Consider the following 18,937-nt stretch of genomic DNA (forward strand, 5'->3'; position numbering starts at 1 on the left):
TCCAGGTTTAGTTCTTCTTTACCATTATAACCGTCACTCTTCTGGGAAGTTTTCTATTAGTTTTTGAGATTATGTCTGTGAGTATATACGGATACAATCACAAGAGCATTAATGTAAAGTTAGAAGAAAAGACCTGGAGAACATTACATTTCTTTCTAACATTGCTCAGTGGGGTTGAGGCAGGCCATGTGTTCTTCCACTCCACCCTGGCTAAACCAAGGACACTATCATGGTGTAAATCTTTGGACATCTTAGTTCCAGTGAAAATAATTTGTAATGTTACAGCATACAAAGAATTGTAATTTTTTATAGCACTTTTAACAATGGACATTGTCTCAGAGATAAAGAGATACAAAGATGAAGAGGTTATAAGGAATATTTATAAATTTAGTGCCTATAAGTTTATTTTTTATAAAGTTAAGTTTATCCCCAATTAATAGGTCAGTGGCAAATGTGGCATAGAAAAAAACCTTGAATAAATCTTAAGAGGAACTCAGACTCATTTGGGTGGCCCTGAATGTCCTTTGATTACAGTTCAATCATTGTTGATGTGCTATTCAGTAAAAGGTGTTTACGTACAGAATTGCTCAAGCAACCTGTGGTCCTGAGCCATTGTAGTAGATGGTTGATATTAATTACAGTCCAAATCTATCCTCAAAATTATTGCTATTTGTGTGCTTCCAACTCTGTAGCAAGTATGTAAAATAGGGCTGAAACAATTCCTGGAATAACTTAAGTAATTCGATTACAAAAAAATCATCAAGGCAAATTATTTGGAGGAGAACATTTATATGGAATTTCTCACAAATTCTAACTATTTCTTGCAATTCTGACTTTTTTCCTCACAGTTCTGACTTGTTTTTAGCCAATCAGGCAGAGTCACCCCCTCTGTAGTGCCAGAAATATTTATACTTTGAAAATGAAATAGGCTACAATCAATAGAATCGCAGAGCATAAATCTCCAATCCCTGGAAAGAGCTCTGTCTAACAGTCAGAGAAAAAAACTCGATAACTTGACTTCTATAGATACAGGCCAAAAAAAACAACAGAAAGTTTTAAAAATTTTAGATAATTTTAAACTAAAACATAAATGCAGCCCTAATGTGAAGATGGGTGTGATGCTTATCTATCCACAAACATTTGGCTATATTATGCATACGTAAACTAACAAATGCCTTTGTATCAAAAATTTATGTTGTATTTTCCAATGAATAATTTATTTTACATCGATTAAAGCATTTACAATTTACTCCTTAATGGGTGCTCAAGGTAGCTACATTTTAGCATCTCCAGCCTTTGCTAGTACCATCACTTTCCTGATCATTAATAATCTAAAGTAATCAGAGTTTACTAATCAGTTTCTAAACATATAATTTAATGCACATGCACAAGCATAATTTAAAGGTATAACAAGAATTTACTATTATTTCTTCTTCTTTAAAATGGCATTTCAAAATCAACAGTTCAAATCTTCATTCATAAAAATGCATTCATAAACTCCACAAAACCCTAATCAGAAGCTAAACCAATAATTGTAAAGTGTCCATCTCATAATAATCTATTTGTCTGGCTAGGGATTTATACAGTTCTCCTTCTGGTGTTCTGCTGGTAGATAGCTGATTGCACAGATGAGGGCCCTCCAGGCCTTTGATGAGTCTGCTGTGATTTTATGCCTGATTGTATGATAAACATTTCACATGATATCACATGAATCTTGCTTTCTGCACTGATGAAAGTGGCCTATAAACCTGGCCAATAGAGACATATAAAATGTAGAATACATACACTATGTACTGCTTGATCCTTTTAACTCTATAATGCCAGATATATCATATTTGATAAATGATGCACCACCTGCATTAACAATACTTTCCTCAAAAACCTGTTGAATACAATCTAAGACTTGTCTTCTGTCCCCCTTTGGAGTTATCTGTGCTCTACAGTCAATAGCAGGCTTTAGGCAGGTTTTTCCAATATGGCTGCCTACATAAATTGACTTGCTAGTTTTTTACAGGGACAGATTTAGAAAATATAAAGCCATTTCTAAAACTTTGGGACTCCAGCGAACCACAGTGAGAGACATTATTTCATGATAATATTTAGCATTTCATGATGCAATCTGCATTATTACTGCCACAATGACAAATACAAAATACAATACAAATAAATTATAAGTTTTTAGTATTTATTAAACTAATTAAAAATTAAAATGTCCTCTTAAAATCATTTTTAACTGATTTACATTTTTAACTGATGTACAAAAATCACCAATATTTAATTTCCACTTGTTTGGACTAGTGCAAATGAAATATTTATTAGATTTTTGTACATTCAATCTAATGTTGTAGCTTGCTAATGTTTGTCTTTTTAGTAAAACAAATAAACGATTATCATAATCTATGTTATATTTACCAATTCAGAAATTCAGAATACACAAACATTATATTTTTTGTATGTATTTTCAGATGTCAAAAAAAATAGTGTTGAAAATGTCATTGGCATGCTTATGGATGGCAATTCAAGTGACTAAGAGCAGTTAGGGAAAAAAACAAGTATGATGAGTAGGAGTGGATATTCCCAATTCAATAATCAGTATACATTGTTGTGATCAGTAAATTGCTATAAATGAGCAATGTATCAATATGATACAAAAAAATCACATTTGTAAATGCTAATCTTTTTTTTTTTTTTTTTTTTTTTTTTTTGTTTCAAGACCCCATACACACTTTATTTTCCAAAAAATAGAATTTTCTAGAATTTGTTAATTAGTTTTCCGATTTGGTAATGTGTTTTGCACTTCTCGGCCACCGTAATTTTCTGTTAATTATTTCATATGTCAGGCTTTACAGGGTTAAATACTGAATCAAGGCTGCATTATGTACTAACACTAGTAAAAGCTGCTTGTTGTTCTAAAAGTTTGATTACCACAGTATCGTAGCTTTACTGTTCTCCAGAAGATCCACATTATTTGAATACATCACACACACACACACACACACACACACACACACACACACACAGACACACACACACACACCTAAATAAATTAGAATATCATTAAAAAGTAGATTTATTTATTTAATTCAATACAAAAAGTGAAACTCATATAGATTAATTACTTCAAGTGTTTATTTCTTTTAATTTTGATGATTATATATTACAGCTAATGAAACCCCCAAATTCAGTATCTCAGAATATAAAATAAAAAAATAAAATTTACACAGAAATGTTGGACTATTGAAAAGTATGAACATATTTAATACACGGTCGGGACTCCCTTTGCATGAATTACTGCAGTGGCATCGGTCTGTGATGCTGCTGACCTGTTATGGAAGCACAGGTGGTCTGATAATGGCTTTCCGCACTTCTACGTTGTTGGGTCTGGTGTCTCATATCTTCCTCCTTACAATACCCCATAGAATCTCCATGGGGTTTAGGTCAGACAAGTTTTGTCAGGTCAATTTGATCTATTTGAACAATAATGGCTGTATTTTGAGTTATTTCAGAGGACAGTAAATCTATACTGCTATTCAAGCTGCACATTGACTACTCTAAAACATAAGTTACATTTGTATAGTATTGTCCCTTGAGATCTACTAAAATGGTTGCTGAAATGTGAGGGGTGTACTTACTTTTGTTAGGTTCTGTATATATTATATATATATTCGGTTCTTTGAAGTAGCCACCTTTTGCTTTGAAGACAGCTTTGCACACTACAGGCATTTTTTCACAACTGTCTAAAACTTTCACAGTAGAATATGAATAGAATAGAATATGAATAGAATAGCCTTTATTTGTCACATATACATTACAGCACAGTGAAATCTTTTCTTTGCCTATCCCAGCTTGTTCGGAACAGTACTGTGTGTGTGTGTGTGTGTGTGTGTGTGTGTGTGTGTGTGTGTGTGAGTGTATTCACTGTATATATATATATATATATATATATATATATATATATATATATATATATATATATATATATATATATATATATATATATATTTACATATGATGAAATTTGTGGCAAATTAAATGACTGATACTATACTTGCACTTTTCTGGCCTATCACACTGATCTGCAATGTATTGAGGGATTAACGTACTTGTCTCCAATGACCTTCAGCAGCTTTCACTGTTTGTAGACTGCTGTGACCCCAAGGCAGTCTTGTGCTGAGTGTTTGAAATGGAGGAGTAATGAAGGGGAAAGACAGACAACAAGCACAAGCTGCCCAACACAAACAGGCAGGAGAAAGCATTTAACGCAGACTGCACAGTGTTGAGTTGAGGCAACGGCACCTAATTCTGACCTTTGTAATTTGATGCACACTATAAACACACATGCACAAGACAGACAGTAAAAACTCTATGCTCAGGCACACCTGGATGTTGTGTGCGTTTTGTTAAAAGAATGATCACCATTGTTTGATTAATGACAGCAACTGTTTAAAGCTGACAGTAATGCAGAGGAGGATGCACACCCTTGTTTAAATCACAGATTAATTTTTATTAAAATTTAATTAAAAACAATCAAAAACATTGTAGAATAAAATTAAAAGAATATCTTGTTTGCATAAGTGTGCACACTAGTAAGGGCATCCTTACTTGACAGTATTTTCCAATTCTTTTTGAAAAAAATTCTAGATATATAAAACTAAAATATCTCATGTACACAGCCCACTTTAAGTCACCCAAGACTTTTTGTCAGGTTTGGGCTCTAGCTAGGTCATTTAAAAACAATTATCTTTTTTAGCTTAGCGTAGACATTCCTTTGTTGGTTCAGTTAAATGCTTTGGATCATTTTAATGGTGAAATTTGAAATTGCTTTTCATGTTGAACTCACTAGCAGGCACCTGGAGGTTTTGTACTAAAAAGGATGGGAATTTATAGCTGATCGTGATTCCCTCTACCTTGATAAAGCTTCAGTTATGGCTAAAGAAATGCAGCCCTTTTTATAATTAAAAAAAGGGCTTCTGTCTACCCATGCTACCCAACAGCCAAGAGATGTAAAGAATATGAGTGATTGTGTTCATATGAGAGTACTTGAAAGATATTTTTGAAAGATATACTAATAATGTTGATGGACTCTTGGCCTCCTCCCTTGTAAGTTTTTTTGTTGAAAAATATTATGCCCAGAGAAGCTGTAAGCTGGTAAGTTAACTTTTAATAGGATTAAAGCAAATTCTTTGTATCAACTATTATTCTTTTTTCACAACTTTTTTACAAAAAAAAAATAAAATAAAAATTAGAGAAAATATTTATAATTCCAAGGTCATGATTTAAAATAATGCTTTATGTTTATTAAACAATTAAGTGGTGCTGACTAAGTGCTGATTCAAGCCTTTGTTCTTTACAAGGTCAGCTTTCTCTCTCTCTCTCTCTCTCTCTCTCTCTCTCGCTCTCTCTCTCTCTCTCTCTCTCTCTCTCTCTAACCAGTTTTACAAATGCATAAAGCCAAAGTGCTTATGCTGGGAAAAACTGGTAATAAGAAGATGTTTCTGTGTTAGAGTTCCAGATCTGAGATAAGTGTCACATGGGGCCATTGGGTGTTTCTGGTGTGTGCTTTTAGACACAACTCAATGTCTAAGAGCTGGAGGGTGTGAAGTATCTGTCATTGAGCCCTGAAAGGGAAGTCCATTGTTAATAAAGCAAATATCAGGTGTTTATCTCTGACTGAAATAAACAGCAATCAATCTGCCTACAACTAGCACTGCACCTTTAAAACACATTTCCTTTCATTGCTTGAGTTTTTGTATGAATTCAAGGTCAGGTGTAGGTGAGTTAAAGCAACACGTTTCAGCGAACAAAAAGTTATGTGAGCTTGGGGTACAAACAATGCCATTACTAATGCTCGTCTCTGTAATGTATGATTACTGTTGAAATATTTTTCTGGATAGACAGATGGCTAATTTCGAAGAAGCCTTATGTCTTATATGTTATAGTGAAGTTTTTTTTTTATTATGTGCACATAGTTGAATTACTCTTTGGAAATGAATAGACATGGATGTTTGGTTTCTAAATATATTTAATGTTTCAGTAAGCCTCCTGTTCTTTTGTAAATACAAATAAAAAAATTTAAGGTGTCAATAAAGTATTAAAATGCAATAGATCACACTGGAGATGTATTGAGAATTAGGACGAATTTAAATGTGGTGTCCGCAATAAAACAGCAAACTCAGCCCACAGCTCTGTTTATGCAACAAACGTGGGACACTCCAAGCTTGAAGACTGCCTAACTTTGAGCTCAACCTCAATGCTGTTTGCTGTGCTGGAAATATTTCTGCACCAGTGCCTGAAAGTCATGCAGGTCAACAACCGTCTTTTCCAGGTTGAAGTAAACGAGCATTTGGTTGGCAGTTTATATCTGTTAAAATCTGTTAACAATAAATTTAAATGTGAAATGTATTTGTTAATTACAATTACAAATATGTATGGAATATGTATGAAAAACAGACTAATATTAAGTTTTACAAATAAGTCACTATGAGAACTTCTGTGACTGTGATTTTCATGCCACATTTTGTGTGTGGCCTCTTTTGTCGAAATATGAAATAGATGTAAGAGAATGAAAAGCACCCGTATGAAATCAAATCCGGCCAGCTGCAGGATGTTCTTCCTTCTCACTGATGTTTAATGAATTCCAGTGCAAACTAAATCATGCTTAACTTCTCTATGATTGATGCCTTGCCATCAGTTTAAGTCAACAATTTCTTGTTTAGTTACAAGGATCCTTGCAGGCATCAGGTAAATATTTGATAGACAAACATTATTAAGTTATTTTCTCAGTTAGATGAAGTTTCATTTTTTGAAATTTTATATTTCTATTGGAATTTTATATCAACACATCTCATTTACTATCAGTTATATCAACATTTATTTATTTTATTACCCAAATGAACACTTCTTCCTGTTTGTGTGTGTGTGTGCACGTGTGGGTCGAAGGGTGGGTTAACAATGGTGCTTGAATTCTATGTGCACCTGTGCACCCTCTTTTAAGCCTTGCTTTATCCCACTCACATTTTTACCACTGTTGAAAAAAGAGCACTAAAGTGCTACAAGAGCATTTGAAAAGCAGAATGCATTTGTGTTTGTTGACTGTATTGGTTTAAAGTGCTTCAAATTGTGTCTGAAGTTTCTAGAAATAGAAAATCTTAAAAGCCTCTTTAAAAGTTGCAGATGCTATTTCTACTAGAAGGGATTCAAACACATTTGTAGCATTAAAGCATATTTTTTTTTTATTCCATTAAAACTTAAAATCTGCTTTATCTTAAAGTGTATATCAGGTATTGTATATCAGTGGTGGGCTGTGCATTTCACACCTAGGCCTTCAGTGGTTTCCTGCCTGAATCACTCCACCTCTTAATGCAATCATTATGACACCACAGCTGGAGTGAATGCCATACCCAAAGCAAGAAACCTAATAATTACTTCTTTCACTGCAGCCACCACTGTAATAATGGAGCATAATAATAAAAATGGAGACTAAATCTTATGGTCAGATGTACAGAAACTATTGTCCATATAGTATCTGTACATTAATTAATACAATACAACAAAAAGGACATATTAATTACAAACTTTTTATTTTGTATTCAATGCAATTGTTTATAATTGTTATGTTTGATAGGGTTAATGAAAATGGCTTTATATGCAGTATCAAAATTCTTTAGTGTTTTGTATTTTTGTAGTATTAAAATACTTTAAACTACTTTGTAAGTCTATAGTAACTAAATTAAGATACAATTATGATTTATTTGCAAACTGTTTAACATTAAACTGTGGGCTGCTTTAAAACTAATCTTCATCTGGGAGATCACAGGGATGCATGTCTGCATGTCAGCATGACTAGAGAATGGCCAGAGAAAAGCTGTTGCTATCAAATATTGTTTACTTAATCAACTAAATCTGGGTAATGGTGGATGAACATATCAAATAGGCCAATTGATTGAAAGGTTTTTTAAAAAAATGTCATGCTCCCTTGTAAAAGTATTTTTAGTATTTTTAAAATACAAAAATAAAGTAGTTCATTTTGATATATGGTGTGGCTGCTGCATTTTGTAGTTTATTTTGCTACACTTAAAGTTAAGGTATTTGGTGTTTAATTTTGGGATACATTTTGATGCTTCCTTGCCCAACCCTGGTCAGAGCTATATAAAAAAAAGTGAATATGAAAATATAATTTTTAACATATTTGCATTGGTAAAAAAATTATTAAAACAAATTTGTTAGTATATGCGCTATAGTTTTGTTATTTAGAAAGTGACCAATATTTTATACGCAGATTGATTTTTTTCTAGCAAAACTGTTTCTTAATCGCATTGTCTCAGCACCACTCCTGCTACATGAACATACAGAGACTGAGGCGAGTCCAGAGAGTCACATAAAATATAGATTAACATGGCAGAGGTAGAGCTGCATCTTCCTGGATACAGAACAGGAAAAGTATTAAGTGGCGGAGCACAAGTTTGTACAGTCTCCGTCTCTCACTTTGAGCATTTAAGAAATATATATATATATATATATATATATATATATATATATATATATATATATATATATATATATATATATATATATATATATATATATATATATATATATATATATATATATATATATATATATATATATATATATATATATATATATATATAATGTATTTATTATTTTTATAATTTTTTTTTTTTACTTGAAATTATAAAAAATCTAAAGTGCCAGGGGAATAAAAAAAGAAAAGAAAAAAACCTAGAGTTAGCGTAGTGTCACTGTGGCTACTCACACCATACCGGAAATAGAATTAGTTTTGCCCATGCAAACCAAATCCTGACAATTTGGTTTGAGAAATCCTGACAATTGCGCATATCAAGGGAGTGAATAAATGAAGGATGAAAGAACTGAAGACATTTGTTAAAGTATGGTGTAAGTAGATCAGATCTCTTTTAAAAAAAAATGACATTCAAATGTAAAAGGCACACACACTTACATATACACATCTGTATTACCCAAATAGGGTCTAACATAAGTAAACTATTTAATTAAATTTTTTCCATTTCTAAATTTTATTTAATCGATATAATTTGTGCCAATTTAATTTATTACTCAATATAATCAATAGTTGGGTTGAAAGAGGCAGATCTATAGGACAGAAGGGGTATGGAGACAGATGATCCGCTGTGGCGATCCCTAATGGGAGTAAGCCGAAAGAAGAAGAAGAAGAAGAAGAAGAAGAAGAAGAAGACTCAATATAATCAAAAAGTTTAAGGTATTAATTGGATTCATTCTATTTGTATTCATTCTATGTGTAATATTATTTTATATATTATTTAAGCAAGTAGAGATTTTATTTAAAATTGGTTAAAAAATGTAAACTGTTCAAATGTTGCTGATCACAAATATTACTACTAATAAGCTTTTTTAAAATCTTCAATGTATTGCATCGTTGTTTATTCATCGAGATATAAAAAGATTGAATCAAGGTTCGAAAAAAATATATAAAAGGTGTTCAGGGTAGCAAATTTGCTACTCTAATAATGTTGAGAAATATCTTAAGCTTCTGAACATATTTTTCCACACACTGTAAATATATCAATATTTATATATGGACATTTTCATTAAAAAACTACAGAGTATAGGTACTTGGGAGATAGTAATATGTGTATATATAACAAATAAACATATTTCATATTAATGTAAATTTGATAAAACATTACATTGTAAATATTAATATATGATTTAAATAAATATTATTATATTTAGCAAATTCTTAAATTTGGGGCAGCGACAAATGTCATGGTTATCCATGATGCTGGCTCTAGAACATTCCTCGTGATCAGAACTTAATTACTCTGTGTATTCGGCACAAGAGCATGTTCTTGGAGCAGGATCACCGCAGAGCATCATGAATGAAGCCATATTTATGTCTAGATCACAAGAAAAACAAGTCGGGATCACGGAAATACAAAAAAAGAAAAGAAAATAAATCAAAATTATATATATATATATATATATATATATATATATATATATATATATTGAAGACAAAGATAACTTGTAGCCTGTAGCCGTGGAAAACACACGTGTGACTATGTATTTAAGATCAGGTAAAGGTTTTGTTAGGTTGTGTGCAGCATTGCCTCCATCCACCGGTGATCATAAGAATTGTTCACGTGGTCACGATTTTGTGTATCATCCTTGCGCATACAGGGGCCAGGCTAATCTTCGCTGTATCGTTCCAATTTTAGTATTTGTATATCGTTTCAGTTTTATATGCATATATATCTATGGCATCCTTTAATGATGAATATTTGCACAAGTTAATAACTTGGGTGTAAGGCTTAAGTAAATGTCATTAATGATTTAGCATTATTTACTTTCAATCAGCATAATGTTGCTTGTTTAAAGTTTCTAAAGACTTCAATGTCATTAATAAAGATCAAATTATTTAATTGTCATATTGGTTTTACTCGGAGTCTCCGTGTAACAACCATTAATATGGTAAATATCATTAATTAATATATTTCAATTATAAATTTAAATGTGTCTTCTGGGACATTCTCCTGCCCGGTTCTTCTGGCATATTCTCCTGTTCAGAGAGGGTTTTGTATGATTATATATATATATATATATATATATATATATATATATATATATATATATATATATATATATATATATATATATATATATATACACACACATCATCATCCTCATCATTATCATTATTATTGTAGTGTTATCACGCAGTGCGTTGAAACTGACTAAACGCCAAGTTAAACCGTAACACTACCTCATCAACATGTTGCCGTGAAAACTGTAATAAAAGGATATGAAAATATATATAAAATATTATAAGCGACTAACATAAATATACACTGCTGTTCTCTCTGTAGTAGCAGCTACAACGACTATTAGCATTGCTGACACCTTGTACACAGTATAATGACCAATATATTTTTTTAACACATCTAATGTGATAAAAATCACCTTACGATATTGCCTCTATGATGCTTTATAGTGGAATCAATGAAAATTAGAGAAAACTGTCTCCTTATTTTCATATAGAACCAGGAAAAGCTGACAGGAAGTGACATCTTCCCAGCCAACATGTCCATGTGGCCCCCACATGGGTTTTATCTGGGTTATATGGGCCTCACGTGGGCATGGGGTCAGAGTGGGCACTTTGATGGGCTGAATGTGGGCCCCCAGTTAGGTTGCCCATTTTGTTTATTCGAGGGCCCTGTATGGGCCACATTTGGGCTATATTTAGCTATATTTGTCAAAAGAAATCTAACATTCAATTATTTAATTGATGATAAATTCAATTGATATGTTTTTCGTGTGTTTTATAAGATCAATAGATTAACAAAAAAATGTATATATTAACAATAACATAGTATGACCTTTAGTTTAAGAAAAAAAAATAAAGAATCGGTTGTGCAGCTCACAGAGTCTCCCATTGGCTCCCGTGTCTCCCGCCTTCTCATTCTAAAGAAACGGTCATCACTCACTACCACAGGAGCGCCTGACCTGACCTGGATAACTTGACATCCCTGTCACGGTAAGAAATTAGTTTTTTTTTTTTTTTAATTAATCACATTTTACTGTTGCTTTTATTTAATGTATACTTCTGAAATATTTGTGGTAAATAAAGTTACAGGCACGATATTAACGAAGGTAAGTGTGGAGAGTGAACTGGTTTACCTCAGAGATAAACACCTACGGAAAACTGAACATTCTTAACGATTAGCAATAACTAGAAAGTTGTCTACTAAAATGTGGAAATAACTACTTTTTAAACCATTTTCACCCATTTTCTCCATATAGTGTCATCATGATAAGAGGACGGTGAAACAGTAAAAGCACTCTGGAGTAATCTTTCTCTTTCACTACCTTTTTAACGTGTATATACAATACACAGAGAAAAGCTCTGAGGAGATTGTTACAATACTTAACATTATTTTAATGTGATTTAGGTGAAATAGGTAGAGGTGATAAAAAAAAAACGTTCATATTTATATCGTTTGTAAACATTACAAAAAAATATAATACGTTATGATTACGTTAAAGATAACGTCATTTTGCGCCGTTCGGAAAGTCAGGCTCCGAGGCTTCACGCATGTGTTTGACTTGAAGCTGTGCAGTGCAGACCGACAAATTCGAGAGCAGACAACTCCGTATTCTTCCGAATCGCGTTCACTGTATTTTTTATGTATATAACGCTTCGGTTTGTGCAGTCAAGCCAGTTGACGTGACTAAATTCTATTAAAATAGGTACGGGTAAACCTTGTCCACTTTACCTTTTCCCTGTAATGCCCACGTTTCCCCTAAAGATGTCGCACTTCAGATACATTGACCTTGTTCGCGTGTTTTTACCGGTACTCATGGGCGTAAATCCCGGGGGGGACCGAGGGGACATGCAAAGTTATAAAAAAAAAAAAAGCCGCACTCTCTATTATATGTATTCTGTATTATATGAAAAATATATGTATGTATACCTAAAATAATGGTATATAAATAAAAACGCAAACATGCATTTAGAAACAGTTGAGTGCCCCCCTTCCTCACAGTGGTTTGACCCACTGCCTGCTTTCCCAGTTCATCTCACCTTCTCAACACACATGAGTCAGGTGTGTGTCTGCGCTTAAATTAATGTTCAACTCCATTAAGGCATTTTATTCACTTTAAATAAAGCGATTCTCTTTAATGTAGTTAGTGCAGACTCATTAATAAATTAGTTGCGGCAAAAATGCTGATTACCGATGTAATTTTCCATGAATCTGCTATATTAGCGATTAAAATATGACCTATCTGGTTAACGTTCGCTTGTTTACAATAGCTTGTAAAATAGTGCAGTGCAACTAACATGCCAAAGCCGTTTCCCATGCATTGTTTTATTTGGGACGACTTGGCATAATGTTAACTGAACATTAACGGCCACAATTAGCATATTGTTTAGCTGTGCAATTACTAAATGAGCACTGTGCTACGAACTGACCCCACTGTATTTCTTTGTATAATCAATTTCTATTCTGTTTTTAAGTGTCTTAATTATTTTGTAAATAAAATGTTAAACCTTTTTTTAATTCCTTGTTTTTATTGTTGTGATTTTTTTTTATGATAGTTTTACTTTCTTTATGTAAAGCAGAATTACCATTGTCATTGACGCAGTCTCCATGCTACAATAATAATGATAGAAACAGTAAAGTTTTTTTACTGTGGGGACACTGTGTCTTTATACTGTAAGTACAATTTGACTGTATTATTTGTGTCCCCCTTCAAAAATTGCTCATGAGAAATTTTATATTTATTGTCCCCATTTTTGTATTCTGCAAAAATGAGCTTATCAAAGAAAAGTGGATAGTGAGCGCCGAATGTTTAATATGGAGTGGACAACAAAATATTTTTCGCTGAAGTCGATCAAAGGCTGTATGCCCAATATGCCAAGAAACTGTCATGGTTTTCAAAGAGTACAATATCAGCCGTCACTTTGCACTTTTTAGCTGGTGTTCTGTCCCCTGTCCCCTGTCCCAAGACCCTGAAACCCTGCCACAAGAAGTGCAATTGGAACTGATCGATCTTCAGTCTGACTCCGTCTTAAAGGAGTTCAGCTCTAATGTAATGTGATATATAGATATATAATAATGTGTATGTAATTTTATATATATATATATACACTGTATATCCTGGCCCGGCCCCTCTGTCAAATTTTAGAACCCATTGTGGCCCGTGAGGCAAAAAGTTTGCCCACCCCTGGTTTAGCTCTACTAAGGCTTTTTAAAGACAAAACATCGTTAAAAGTAAGTAACTTAAACTAATGTTACAGTGGTCAGTTCAAATTCACGGTCCAAAGTGTACCAGTACAAATTTAATAATCAATCTGTGTTTAAGGCCCCACTAATTATTCTAAACATTAATCACAACAAAGTCTGAAATTCATATTGATGCATTTAACTTTTTGCATGGTAATGTGTAATTTTAACATCATTTACTCAGATCAGTTAACAGTTTGGGCAAATGGTTGATTAGAAGGTGCTTACAACCTTGTGATTTTTAGTCTTTTGTTTGTTTGTTTGTTTGTTTTTTAGTTCTGATAGTCTTATGCTCATATAACTTGCATGCTTTATACATACAAATAATGGGTTGTGCCCTGGTTGATGCGGTAGCATGCTCTACTTTATATACATTTTTTTGCTTTACAGGTAGCCTGAAGCAGAACCCTTTGCAGAAAACTGTCATTAAGAAAGAGCTGAAGACAGCGCTTGGTAAATGTTTCACAAATGCAAGACACAGAGAAGGCAACCGTGCTTTGAGAGCCCAGCAGGACCATGATCGGAGGGCAGTACAGCCGGAAGTGTAAGTCATATAACCTATAGCTAGGGCTGCACAATTAATAATATTTGATCCCGATCGCTGTTTTTGCCTCTGTTTAATTAAGGGAATACTCCACCCTGAAATGAAAAAATATCTTATGAATTACTTATCCTCAAGGCATCCTATATGGTGGCTGAGAGAGATCAAAAAGCTGCAACTTAAGAAAACACATGCATATAAAAAAAAAAAACACCAGCAAATAAAAAAAAAACAACGTTATCAGTTTGACAACACATGTGCTGCAAACCCTCACAATGCAACCAAGTACAGAAACACGCTGCAAAACCTCACAACACAACCAAATAGCACAGATCACAAAATAAATGTTTCAAGGGGACCACAACAAGTGACAAACCCGTCTGGGACTTCTTATTGTTCAATGTCTATTCGTCAGTGGTGTTGTTTGTTTATTTTATCATTGTTTGTTTATGATTCCTTAGCCTTTTGGATATTATTATCCTAAATAATCTGATGAAATACACAATTAACTGTAAAACATTATTATGTTAACTGGCAAAGCCAAGGAATCATGATCAGGATGTTAAAATAAAAACTCACCTTTCAGATCATCAACAACACCACTGATCAATAGACATTGAACAAGCAGTCCCTGGTTCGTCACTTGTTGGGGTCCCCATGAAACATTTATTTTGTGGTCTGTGCTATTTGCAGTGCAAATTAATTGGTTTGGTTGTGAGGATTTGCAGGACGTTTCTGTATTTAGTTGAGTTGTGAGGATTTGCAGCACGTGTTGTTTAACTGATGAAGATGTTTTCTTAATTTGCTGGTGTTTTTTCTATTTGCATATGTTTTCTTCAGTTGCAGTGCGTTGATCTTTCTGGGCCACCGTGATCCTAGGTGTGACTTACATCTTTCAGCTTATCAGAATCAATGGTAATGGCCAAATATTCGTTTAAGAGTCAAGTTCAGACTCAAGGTTGATATTTAAATTGTTACATTCATAAGTTTTTGGATTCCATGACTGGTCCCCCGGCATAAGTTATTACTGTGCGAGGCAGAGGTGGGAACAATTCACTGATCAGATTCTACGATATGTCTTAATTATATTGCTGCATGTTTTTTTTAGATGCTGCTGTGAATGGTAGTATTTTAAAATGTACTAAATTGCCTTTTCTGTCTTCTCTTTCTTTACTGTTTTGTAGGTGTGCAGCCGAGGAATCTGCATAGACCCACCAGTGAACTATTTTACTCAGTAATTATGTTATTCCTGTTTCTTGTTTACTTGAATTAATTTAAATTAAATGTGATTTACACATTCTGAGTTTGTCATTTTTTTTTCACAGTTCAAATACTCAATCATATAATTTTAAAGATAGAGCAGCACATAAAATCAACTAATATTAGTTATTTGTTTGGTCAGGCACAGTTTTACATTGTAACTGAGGTTTGAAATGGTTTGACAGTGGATTTTCCATAGTAGCACATTAAGTTCACCCACAGAAATCAATGATGAAATTAATAAAATGGGACCCAAATCTCACCCACTGTGGTCGGTTGTCGGTTGACCCATGATTGAGTCATGTGGGTCCCATAATGGTCCTTTATGTAGCCCACTTTGGCCCCATTTGTAACACCTATTTGGGACCCAAATGGGCCCATATAAAGAAAATGTTGGCTGGGTTCACATTACAAATAATATTATTATTATTATTATGATTTTACATTATTATTATTATTATTATTATTATTATCATTATTATTATTTATTTATTTTATTATTATTATTATTATTTACAAACAAAGCAATTATAAACTAAAGTACTTTTAAACTTCACATTCTTACCTGAGAATATTTAACAGCCAATATTTAAACCATATATTAAAAAGTTAAATACCTTAAAGGACAACAGTCCAGTTTGGTTGCAGTCACAGATAAACTATAATGCAGGGCACAAAACATTGTGTTGTCATTTTTGGTTACTCGTCTAAGTTAAGCTTTACTGTTGAGAAGTTTTCCTAGAAAAGTGGTTTCAATTAGCTTGAATCATACGTACTTATTTTTTTCCCACAAGGAGAAAGTGGATTAACTGTTTTTTCCTTTTTGGAAAGGATTTTATCCCCACAACTATTAGCTTTGAAAATGCAAATCATATGCTTAAAAAATGTAAATAGTAAATAAAGGTGTATGGATACAAAGTGCTTTTTCTCTATCTTATCATCTCATCTATTTATCTAACTTCACCCACAGGGGATTCATTTACACAAAAATCACAGGGGCAACAGAAATTCCTGAAGGCCTGAGAAATGTATGTGCAGGAGACAATATGGTGAAACTTTGGTAGTACTCAGGTTGGAGTGGTTAAAGTCTCCAGCAATGATTAAAACTCCTTCGGGATGTGCAGACTGTTGTTTGTTGATAGCTGCGTGCAGTTTTTTCATAGCTAGCTTAGCTTTAGCGTCCGGAGGAGTGTACACTGCAATCACAACAATGGCTGAGAATTCTCAGTAAATATAAGGGCCTGCACTTAATCATTAAAAACTCTAAATGAGCAGAGACTAAGCAATGACTTTCAGTTATGGTAGAGTCTGTGCACCATGATTTGTTAGCATAAAGGCACAGACCTCCACACTAACGCTTACCAGAGTCCACTGCCGTTCTGTCCGCACGGAAAACACTGCGACCCTTGAGCACAATGGCGCTGCTGTGAATGTTGTCATTGAGCTATGTTTCTGTAAAAATCATGATCGTTTATAAATAAGGCATAGCTTATACAATTGTTCATTTTCACGGGGGGAAGTCTTACATTCAGACTTGAACCAGTCTGTCGTTCCTACTGCACACTTTACTGCTGTCACACTGTTCTCATACATGTCCTGCACCACCCTCACATACTTCTCTGACACACCTGACTTCCTCATACAATACCATAACTCCTCTCTCTGCACCCTGTCGTACGCTTTCTCTAAATCCACAAACACACAATGGAACTCCTTCTGACCTCCTCTATACTTCTCCATCAACATTTTCAAAGCAAATAATGCGTCTGTGGTGCTCTTCCTCGGCATAAAACCATACTGTTGCTCACAGATGGTCCCCTCTTCTCTCAGCCTTGCTTCCACTACTCTTACCCATAACTTCATGGTGTGACTGATCAACTTAATTCCCCTGTAGTTATTGAAGGTCTGCACATCTCGTATTCTTAAAGATCGGTACCAGCACACTCCTCTATTCCTCAGGCATCCTCTCACCTTCCAAAATCCTGTTAAACAATCTTGTTAAAAAACTTCACTGCCATCGCTCCTAAACATCTCCATGCTTCTACCGGTATGTCATCTGGTCCAACCGACTTTCCACTCTTTATCCTCTTATTCGCTGCTCTCACTTCCTCCTTACTAATCCTATCAAAGTGCAAGTAAGAACTCCGGCAAGATTAGCTATGACAGAATTAAGAAAAAGGGAGAAGGTAGCACGTATTCATAAAGTTACATAATTGGCAGCGGGTGCAACAACTCACATTAGCGCCTACGCTACACCTTTACGAACATGTAGATTACAGCGCCATCTCCTGACAAATACACATAAACACAACACTTCCGATTTGTCTGAATTGCTGTTGTTATGGTTTGCTATTTTGGTTTTAAATTTGTTTGTATGGTTCGGAATTGTGGTTGTGTTTTCTGACTTATTATTTTGTTTTTAGTACACTGTATTCAGCCAATCTTCACAATATTACTCTCGTTCAGACTCAACACTCATTCGTTAATAGTTCTCCAACCAGTGACTTACTCATGCGAGAGCAAAAAGGTATTTTCCATTATTGCATCATTTAGTGACTTATAATGCATAATATAGTGACTTATAATGCATCATATAGTGACATATATAGTATTGAGTAAACAGTTCAACCTGAAAGCAGCTTTTAAAAATAATAACTTAATACACAAATCTTCTTAATCGCCTTGGCTCTGGCAGACAACATATCCCACAAGCCCATGCCTGCCCGTTCATGTGACGCGTGTTCGTAATGATAGAGTCCTCGTTGCCATAGACACGACAATACACGATTTATCTGGACAGACGAGTGTATTTAACCTATTATCTTACCCACAGCTTCGCTATCTTCTGTCCCAGACAACGGAAACGTGCGGTGAGTTTAAAAAAATGAAAAGGCGTTAGATCAGTTAAAATATAGGCTGAATTTAACCGACGAGATTATCGAGTTATCTGTTACAGCTAAACACATTCTATCTGTCTCAGACAAGCTTAAAATAATGTGGCTGGTTTCGCCTACGCTACAGAGAATTTGTTCATTTACTTGTCTGATTCCTCCAAAACTCCTTTTCTAACCGATTACTTGCCAAGTGGAGTGTAGCAAACCACTTCAAGCTGCCTTAATTCCTCTGGGTTTTTTTTTTTGTTTGTTTGTTTGTTTTTATAGATAAGTTTATAATTATATTAATAATTTAAGCAAAAGTGACTAATGTTTATCTAAACTTATTAAAATACTCGATGCTATGATTCAGGTATAAAATGCAAAAAAGGCATTGCAGAAAGTATAGGATTAAATCGGTTTAAAATGTAGTATAAAATCCAATTTGCAGTCATTAT

The 18,937-nt window shown here is 33.8% G+C and overlaps 2 protein-coding genes across 2 annotated transcripts in view; both read left to right on the forward strand.

Annotated features, from left to right (window-relative positions):
* LOC310720100 (uncharacterized protein) overlaps positions 1-18,937 on the forward strand; it is a gene marked incomplete at its 3' end in the record, with an annotated part of 129,996 nt that overhangs the window by 91,692 nt on the left and 19,367 nt on the right. The gene's annotated exons all lie outside the window — the stretch shown is intronic.
* Positions 18,351-18,937, forward strand: part of mak (male germ cell-associated kinase) — a 31,130-nt gene continuing 30,543 nt past the window's right edge. The window contains 1 exon segment of the mRNA XM_083530088.1: positions 18,351-18,476. The gene's annotated coding sequence lies outside the window, so the exon portion shown is untranslated.

Source organism: Silurus aristotelis (assembly GCF_946808225.1).
Source record: "Silurus aristotelis genome assembly, chromosome: 25".
In the NCBI taxonomy this organism is placed as follows: domain Eukaryota; kingdom Metazoa; phylum Chordata; class Actinopteri; order Siluriformes; family Siluridae; genus Silurus; species Silurus aristotelis.